At 50.9% G+C, this 8,689-nt stretch overlaps 1 long non-coding RNA gene across 1 annotated transcript; it reads right to left on the reverse strand.

The window, feature by feature from the left end:
- Positions 1-5,058: 5,058 nt before the first annotated feature.
- Positions 5,059-6,864, reverse strand: LOC149364399 (uncharacterized). Its single transcript, XR_016289179.1, has 2 exons — positions 6,434-6,864; positions 5,059-5,703 (listed from the first exon to the last, which is right to left on the reverse strand). It is a non-coding gene; the product is annotated as an uncharacterized LOC149364399 (long non-coding RNA).
- Positions 6,865-8,689: the final 1,825 nt, after the last annotated feature.

The raw sequence follows: 8,689 nt of genomic DNA on the forward strand, positions 1-8,689 counted from the left end.
TTCTCGATTGTAGCGCTGGAGTACCTTCAAAGATAACCTGTGACCATGGGGAGACACGGCCGCAGTCGAAGTTGCGGGCGGCTATCTTATTACTGTCGCTGATAACTGTGCGGATGTCACCCGTAGAAATAGCCAGGGCAATGGCCCTCTCTTGTGCTTCTTCTGTTACGGCGCCTACTCCTAACTGCTCCATATTTGTCTGTGACTACTGCAGCTATGGCTGTCTTGTGACCATGTTCCGCAGCGTCTGTGTAGACGACCCGGGGATTTGAATGATGGCACAGATGCAGATTTTGACCTCTTGCCATCCTTCGGTGGTACACTTCGCATACATATTTTTGGATATAGGGGATGACTAGTTTCCTCCGCGCATTTATGGGAGCCGAAAATTCGGAATTTGGAGATGGATCTAGCGGGAGGCCCGAATACATGAGTAGTGCTCTGTCCGCCGCTTCCGTGGAGGAGAGCCGGATTGTTTTCGAGGTTAGGTGGTCTTTCACTAGTTCATCGATGGGGTTGTGCACAGCCAAGGCCAAAAGCCAGGTTGTGGATATATTTAAAGGCAGTCCGAATGCGCATTTGAATGCGCCTCTGACGAGACGGTCCAGCTTTAGCCTGTCCGCTGCGTACATTTTGATGTACGAGGCAACGTATATCCTGCTCCTTCATGCCACTGCGCTCATTTGAGATACTCTTGTTAAGACGGACAGTTTGATATGTGGTAGCTGTTAGCTTTGAAGAGTGACTGCCTCTCAGGGACGTTAAAACCGACGTGACATACCACACACCAACGCGTGGAAACAATCATGTGCGTCCGCTCGTCGCTTCCGCAAATCTTAGCAGGACTCTCAAGGATCTGTAAGCCAACGTTTGACGGGCTCGATGCTGAGAACTATTTGCTGGGATCTTGGCCGGTGGCAGTGCAGATGTGTCAGCACTGTGGAGATAAACGTCTCTGTCAGCAACACTAAGGGCTGTGGCACTGGAAATAACCAAATGTAGCCGGTACTTCCAGGACTGTCAACCCATAGACACTCAGAACTATACTTACTAGCGGGAATGCGAAAGCATTATCGTTTCTGGGTGCATTGACACACGCACTACCCATCCACACGAACGGCCGTAGCCCCCCCCCCCCCCCCCCCTTTCGGAATGCTGTACGACGAACGGTTGCACCACAATTTTGATAAGAAAACTGATTTTTTTGGAAATAGCGCAGTAGCTGTTTAACATCATCTCGGTGGATAACTCAAGCGCCTTAAGGCCGCATGAAGGTCGGCCAGTGGCGGGTGTCCTTTGTTGTTGTTATTGATGGAAGAAAGAAAAGGAGAGCGCATGGGCCTGTCCAGTGACTCGAGTTTAGCCAGTCGCTGGAGAGAGAGAGAGAGAGAGAGAGAGAAAGCTTTATTGTCAACAATACGTTCGTGATGTTCTCGGGTACTTCAGCCGCTCCAGGTGGCCTGCAGTTTGAGTCTGTCGGCGACCTCCTGCGCTCTTGCCGTGGCCCTGGACTGAACGTCCGGGTCCGGGCTAGCGAGAACAGCTGGATGGAATGTTCAGACAGAGGAGAGTTGTATCTGCTACTAAAGCCAGCGTCGTCGCTTCGGCGGACGCGGCTGTTGCGACGCGCGTTTGTTTTTGCAGCGAAAAGCTGCACTTCTCGCATGCAAAGCTGAAGGTCAAATCCGACCTGGATTTAACCTGTAACTAGAGGCTCGCCGGAGTTGTGACTGTGCCGCCATACTATGAGACTTTCCTCTCCTCCTGTGAGCTCTGCGGGAAACCGGGAGACTTTATTCACATCCTCCTCACGTGCCCTACTTTCCTACACCCTCCACCGCAATCACGGCGGAGTAATACTGGGTGACTCCCCTGGCCAGCCCCGCTGCTGCTGACCAGCACCAAATAAGTACCGACGCCTTGAAGCGGATAGCCTTCCAAGGGCTGTCATTTGCCCTTTAAGGGCAGCCCCCTAAGGGTTGCCTCCGGCCACGTAAGGGGGGGGGGGGGGGAAGGGTTTGCCCCCACAGCAGTGCTGGGCAATAAATGTTTCCACGACCACCTACCACGCGCCAACCGCCGCTCCGACCGTTGGATCTCGCCAGTTGTGTCCCGGGAATAACCACTTGATTCGCTCTTCCTAAACTAATGCCAGCGCTCGCCGCCAGCCAGCGTCGAGGGAGGAGGTGGAGCGAGCGCGGCTTGGTGGTGGTGGTGAAAACATTTATTTATTCATAGGGAGAGGTGTTGGGGGTCGTGACCGGAAGGGTCACGCCCTTACAAACACTAGGTGGGATGCCTAGTCAGGCACACCATTGGCATTTGCCGCAGCCCGGGCGCGCTGCGTTAAGGCCCTTTGGGCCTCGAGGGTGCAGCAACCGGACAGGGTCGCCTCCCAGTCCTCTCGGGTGGGGTTCGGGATAGGGGGTAGGGATGGGTTCTGCTGGCAGGCCCACACCATGTGGTAGGTGTCAGACACCTCCCCACAGTGTGAGCTCCGCCCGTCGAATTCAGGATCGAAATGCTGTAGAATTGCCGGGCACAACATCGTGTTGGTGAGCAGGCGCAGGAGTACCCGCTCGTTGACCTTCCCCAGCCCTTCGCACGGGGTGGGAAGAGTTTGGTGCGTGGATTTGCAATAATCGCATATTTCCTCAAAAGTGTAAATCGGATTGAAATCGAAGTCCTGGTCGGCGTCGGGTCCCGTGGGAAATGCCCGGAGAGAGAGCGCGCAGGCGGCGGCGTCGGCTGCCTCATTTCCGTGGACACCTTGGTGACCTGGAGCCCAAACGATAGATCAATGCGCGGGATCCGAGTCTCGGCTACAATTTTGGTAAATGCGATAAGCTAGGGGAGTAACCCACCCTTGCGTGACGTTTCGACAAGCCCCTCGCGAGTCGGTGATTATGTATTTGGAGGAGGTGTCAGAGGCTGCCAAAGCGATGGAAACCTCTTCTGCGTGAATTGCTAACTCGGCCTTGAAAGAAAGGGCGTCTACCTTGAAGTGAGATCACATGATGTGACGCCACGTGATGACGTCACACCGGCTGCAGATGGGGCCTTATATCGCGCCGTCGGACGTCGCCCGGCGGAGGCCTCCACGCCTCGGTTCGCGCCGTCGCGCGCGACGCGGCGGCGGCGCCATCATCGCTGCATCACGTGATATGTGACGTCACGCCAATCGGCGCGCGCCCGCCGTTGCGTCAGTCTCTGTGCCCGCAACCGCGCCAGCGTCTTTGCGCCGGGCGTGTATGCGGTCAAGATGCCTCCAAACGCTAAGGACGTTAATAATAAGAATGCAAAACGAAGGCTGCTTCGCATCCACTGGGCTTAACCTTGTTCTTTTTCTCTTTCCTCTGATCTTTTAAAACTCTTCTATTTGCACGTGGCAGCGGTGGTGGCTCGGCTGGAGCCAGTTGGCAGGCCCGTGCATTTTCCTTTTCATCCTTCTCTCAGTCGCTACAACAACAAGCCAGCGTCGTTATCCGTGTGCTGTGCGATGTCAGTGCACGTTAAAGATCCCCAGGTGGTCGAAATTATTCCGGAGACCACTACGGCACCTCCTTTTCTCTACCTTCTTTCACTCCTACCTTCCTCCCTTCACTTCCGGCGCAGTTCAGGTGTCCACCGAGATATGTGGGACAGATACTGCGCCATTTCCTTTCCTCAATAACCAATTTACCAATCGTCGCTTTGGCGGACGCGTTGTTGCGACGCCCGTCTTTTCTTTCACTCTTTGCTGTTATATCTTTCAACTCTCTTCTATTTGCACGTGGCTGCGGTGGTGGCTCAGCTGGAGCCAGTCGGCAGGCCCGTCCAGTTTTCTTTTCATCATTCTTTCACTCGCAGCAGCAACAACAACCGCGACGAGTTTTCCTTCCCATAAACCATGATATAGGTTTACACCGAGAGGTGGGGCAGGTACTTTACTTTCCTCAAAAAACAATTTTCAGTTTCCTATTCCTTTCTTCCTTCACTCCACTCATTCCATCCTTAAAGGGCGGTTGAGGTATCTACCGAGTTCTCGAAATGTGAAGGTTGAGGTTAGCTTGCGATAGGTGTTCGAACCATGATATACACACCTTCATTTGCGTGGTTTAAGGCGCGGGGGAGGTGTCCACATAGATGTCGAGATTTGAGTGCTACTCCTCCAAACACACGATTTCGCATTCCTGCATGTATGCAGACCTCAGTGCCGTCAGAATTATTCCAGACCCCTCCACTACGGCGCCTCTCTCTCTCTCTCTTCGGTCACTCCTGCCATCCTCCCTTCCCTTACAGCGTGGTTCTGGTGTCCACCGAGATGTGACAAAATTGCTGCATTTCCTTTCCTCAAAAACAAATTTCGCAAAATATTATTGTGTGTGGCCCTGGTTCTTGTTTCAGTTTTGCGGATTGTTTTGTGACTTGCTTTGCAGATGCGTATTTGTAATTGGCGTTTAAGTGTCACGTGACTAAAGGGTGTAAATACCGATGTCCATCAAATACACGCTTTTTCGCCTGGTGACGATTCGGTTTGCAGCCTTCGGGTTGCGGCAATACCTCCTAGAAAGACTTGAGGCCTGCGCGCTGCGCGAGTGACGTCACATCCAGTAGGCGGATGGCCGCGTCGCTCGCTTCCTCCGCCGCGCTTGGTGTCGCTTTTTTAGGATGGTTTAGTCCCTCTCTATCGACCGCTGTATTAAGCGCGAGTGCGACCGCTTTACAAGCGTACAAAAAGATAGGCGTGCGCTCATTTATAACGAAAGGAAGAGCCTGCTGTGAAATACCTAGGGGCCTGGTCAGCTGCAGTGCACTTTTTAGAGAAGTAAGATTGACAAACTACTCTAGGTGAGTTAATAACTGATACAAGACGCGAGAATTCTGCAGTGCAGTTGTTTCGCTTCGCTGGCTCCAGCTTCAGCGGCGTGCGTCACGTGAATTCGGGATGATGGAGGCAACAGCAACTCGATCGTCACCTTCATGCAAAACTGTGCAATGGTGCCTATTGCAGCGTTCTACAATTACCGCTCCCATGGGGAGTTTATTGTTTGCTGAATATTCAAGAATGAGGCAAAATTTAGTCGTCAACCAAAAGACAAATTTCGGTTTATTGGTCATGGGCATGCAAAGGCGCTATAAATAAATGTAAGACAATATAATATACATACAGTAAACAGAACTAATGAAGCATCAAGGTAACAAAATTGAACTGCCAGGTAGTAACCACAGATTTGTAAAACAAACATACCCTTTAAATATGAAAACATAAATTGTACTCATGGTCACACTTAAGACTTAGACCATGTCACATACAGTAGAACAGGTCACTGCAACAAACATCAAGGAAACGAAGGCAGTCATGGTTCGCAGTCCAAAATAACACAAAACTTTTAGCAACATACGGTTAAGCACAAAACATATATGATGAAAAACAATTGCAATCGACTAGAATGAGGAACTTGGTTACTTCCCATAATATGGCACTGCGAGAACAAATCAAAGCAATAAACACTCCACATACAAACAAGCACATGGTCCTCTCTTGTTTTGGAACACTGTGGTGTGGACAGGTATGATGGGCAGTCCTTGAATATTGAAGGCACAGCGCTAGGGTCCAGTCGTGGCACCGGCAAAGTGGTCTCGATAACCTTTCCAGTCCTTGGGTCATGATAGACTGTTTTTTTTTTAAATAAAGCTCTCATGGAAGTGCAGCGCACAGACCTGCAAAAACGAAAACAGGGGACTGTACCACAAAAAGATATCACAGTCTCTCCGAAAGGACATTAATTATGTATACGTGCTCAAGGTATATTTTTTTTATGGTATTGGCAGATTCTTTCCTGACGCAAGCACAGGCTGAACGAACACTTTTCGCAGAAAACACATGGTATTTGGTGTTTAACGTCCCAAAGCAGCTCAGGCTATGAGAGACGCCGTAGTGGAGGACTCCGGATAATTTCGACCATCTGGGGTTCTTTAACGTGCACGCGTCTGTCGACACTCCTGCCGACGCGTCTGTCGACACGGCTGCCGACGCGTCTGTCGACATTCCTGCCGACGCGTCTGTCGACACGGCTGCCGACGAGTCTGTCGAAATTCCTGCCGACGCGTCTGTCAAAATTCCTGCTGACGCGTCTGTCGAAATTCCTGCCGACGCGTCTGTCGACACGGCTGCCGACGCGTCTGTCGAAATTCCTGCCGACGCATCTGTCGACAGTCCTGCCGACGCGTCTGCTAACGACAGTATGAGGCATTAAAGGCTTTCGCCTTAATATGAACACGAAATAATTTCGCTTGTCAGCCGTAGGAAGCATTCTGAGTCGCCTCGTCCTTCTATGCGGAACAACGGATTCTAGGCCTAACGCTCAATATGCTCGCACTGACAATGAACTTTGCGCAGCGTAAAAGCGGGCATGAAGGTACACAACAAGCTAATTAAAGCAGTTCTTACCCTTGAAGAAGCTGTAACTTGGTAGTCCTTGCGTGGTATTGCACGCAGCCAGTTGTTCCGCTGGGCATCGTCCTTCGGAAGTCAGAAGACTTGAATTTTCGAGTCTTCGTCGTAGTTTCCCCGGCATTTCGGCACACAGCACTTGTAAGGCATGCTGATAGCCGCACTTCACTCCTTGACAACCACCACGCGCGCCGATCATGCGCAGGAACGCGCACCCAGTGCAGAAACACAGAACAACGCCAGAACGATGCACGCAACGGCAGGCTTTCTGCCGCTGGTCCGCGCGCGCCGACTGCGGGGTTCGTTGGTTCGTTTCGTGCGCGCGCGCCTCCCGACTCTCGAAGAGGCGATCGCCTACCGGAAATGACCTTGGTCACGTGACATTTGGGAGCGCGCAGGCCTGAAGTCTTTCTAGGAGGTATTGGTTGCGGCCGTGTATCTGTTTTTTCAGCCAGCGTCCGTTCCGGCGGACGCGGTTGTTGCGACGCGCGTCTTTACTCTCTCTTTTAAGGCGAAAGCCTTTAATGTCTCATCGTTGTAAGCAGCAGTTGTCGACAGAAATGTCACGCTTTTCAGTTGGTCGAAACGGTCGTGACGTCACAGTGCGCCAATTTCAAACGGGGCCAATTGTACTTTGGCTAGTTAACCATGCAACCAATTGAAGGGATCATACAGTGATGCTCTAAATAGGACTGAGCTTAGTTAATTGCTTAGTTACCCAATTAGCCTAATTAACTTTTCTAATCAGGCCATATAAATAAATAAAACAGAGTAGGAAATTGGTCAACCTCGGGAATCGAACCCCGGTCTTCGGAGTGCGAGACGAGCATGCTATCCACTCCGCCATGCCAGCTCGATAGTTTGGAATGAACAAAGGCGCGTCTAGTGAATACGGTGTCTTCGCTCACTGCCATCCTCCTCCCTTCCCTTCCGGCGAGGTTTAGGTGTCCACCGAGATATGAGAGACAGATACATTTCCTTTCCTCAAAAACCAATTTACCGACGAGCGAGGCGTAGAGCCGAATGGGCGATGGCATTCTATGGACTCCCTGGCAGCGTTGCAAGACGCTGTAGCGTTCCACTCTTAGAGGCGAAGCTTAACATCTTAACCACACATCAGTGACCGCACTTTAGGTCAAAAAGTGAACCCCCCACCCAATCCCCCTGAATTTTGACGGGTGTCCACCGAGATATGTGACACAGTTACTGCGTAATTTCCTTTCCTCAAATACAATTTTCATCTTCTTCATTACGGTCCATCTTTGTCTTTCTTCTTTCACTCCCACTTCCTCCCTTCCTCTACGGTGCGGTTCAGGTGTCCACCGAGATGACAGAGAATTACTGCGCCATTTCGTTTCCTCAAAAATCGTTGCGTTCAAACGGCAAGGCATCGCGCCGAACGGGTGGTGGCTTTCCGTGGACTCCCTCGCAGCGCTACAACACGCTGTTGCGTTCCACTCCTAAAGGCGAAGCTTAAGCGTCATTAATTGGCAGTTAATTAGTATTCAGGCATTAATCAGTAATTAACGATTAATTAGTGATTTGTCATCACTTAGTAATTAGTACTCAATTATATGTGACGCCACCTGTGCCACAGAAGCAGTCAAAGTGGTGCGGAAAACGCTTTCGCCTCTACGCACTTTAGACAGTCAAAGTGCCCCCTGAAGTTTTTACTCTGTCCTCTTATCTTTCAACTCTCTTCTATCTGCACGTGGCAACGGTGGTGGCTCGGCTTGAGCCAGTTGGCAGGCCCGTGCACTTTTCCTTTTCATCCTTCTCTCAGTCGCAACCCACCAACCTCTAGCTCAACCGTTGTGGATTGTCTCCGTTCTTTAGGCGTTCGGCGTCTTCTCCTGTACCAACGTTCCATTAACGTTGTCCTGTAACAACGTTCAACGTTGTCCTGTACTACCTTTGTGACGATGGGTCGTTAATCCTGCGTTCACGGGCGCGTCCAGATGGGTCCCCAGTATAAATAATTAGGGAGCACGACACAAGCAGCCACGCAGAAGTCTATGAAATAATGCCAGCATAATATACCTCAAGTTCAAACATCCCTTCCGCAACTTTGCCTGCAAATGTAAGTCGTCATATCTTTTTCATCGTCTGTAGGGAACAAGCTTCGGCAGCGAGCACAGAGCCAATCCAAGAAGTGGACTGGCTACATTCGTCACTTCGATGTGTGTGACTGCATAGGAGTCTTTTCCAAATTTTCGGAGTTCTTTGGCAATAACATTGTTGAATAGAGTCAGC

This window comes from Amblyomma mixtum, chromosome 2, assembly GCF_055824585.1.
Source record: "Amblyomma mixtum isolate Tamu chromosome 2, ASM5582458v1, whole genome shotgun sequence".
Taxonomy (NCBI): Eukaryota; Metazoa; Arthropoda; class Arachnida; order Ixodida; family Ixodidae; genus Amblyomma; species Amblyomma mixtum.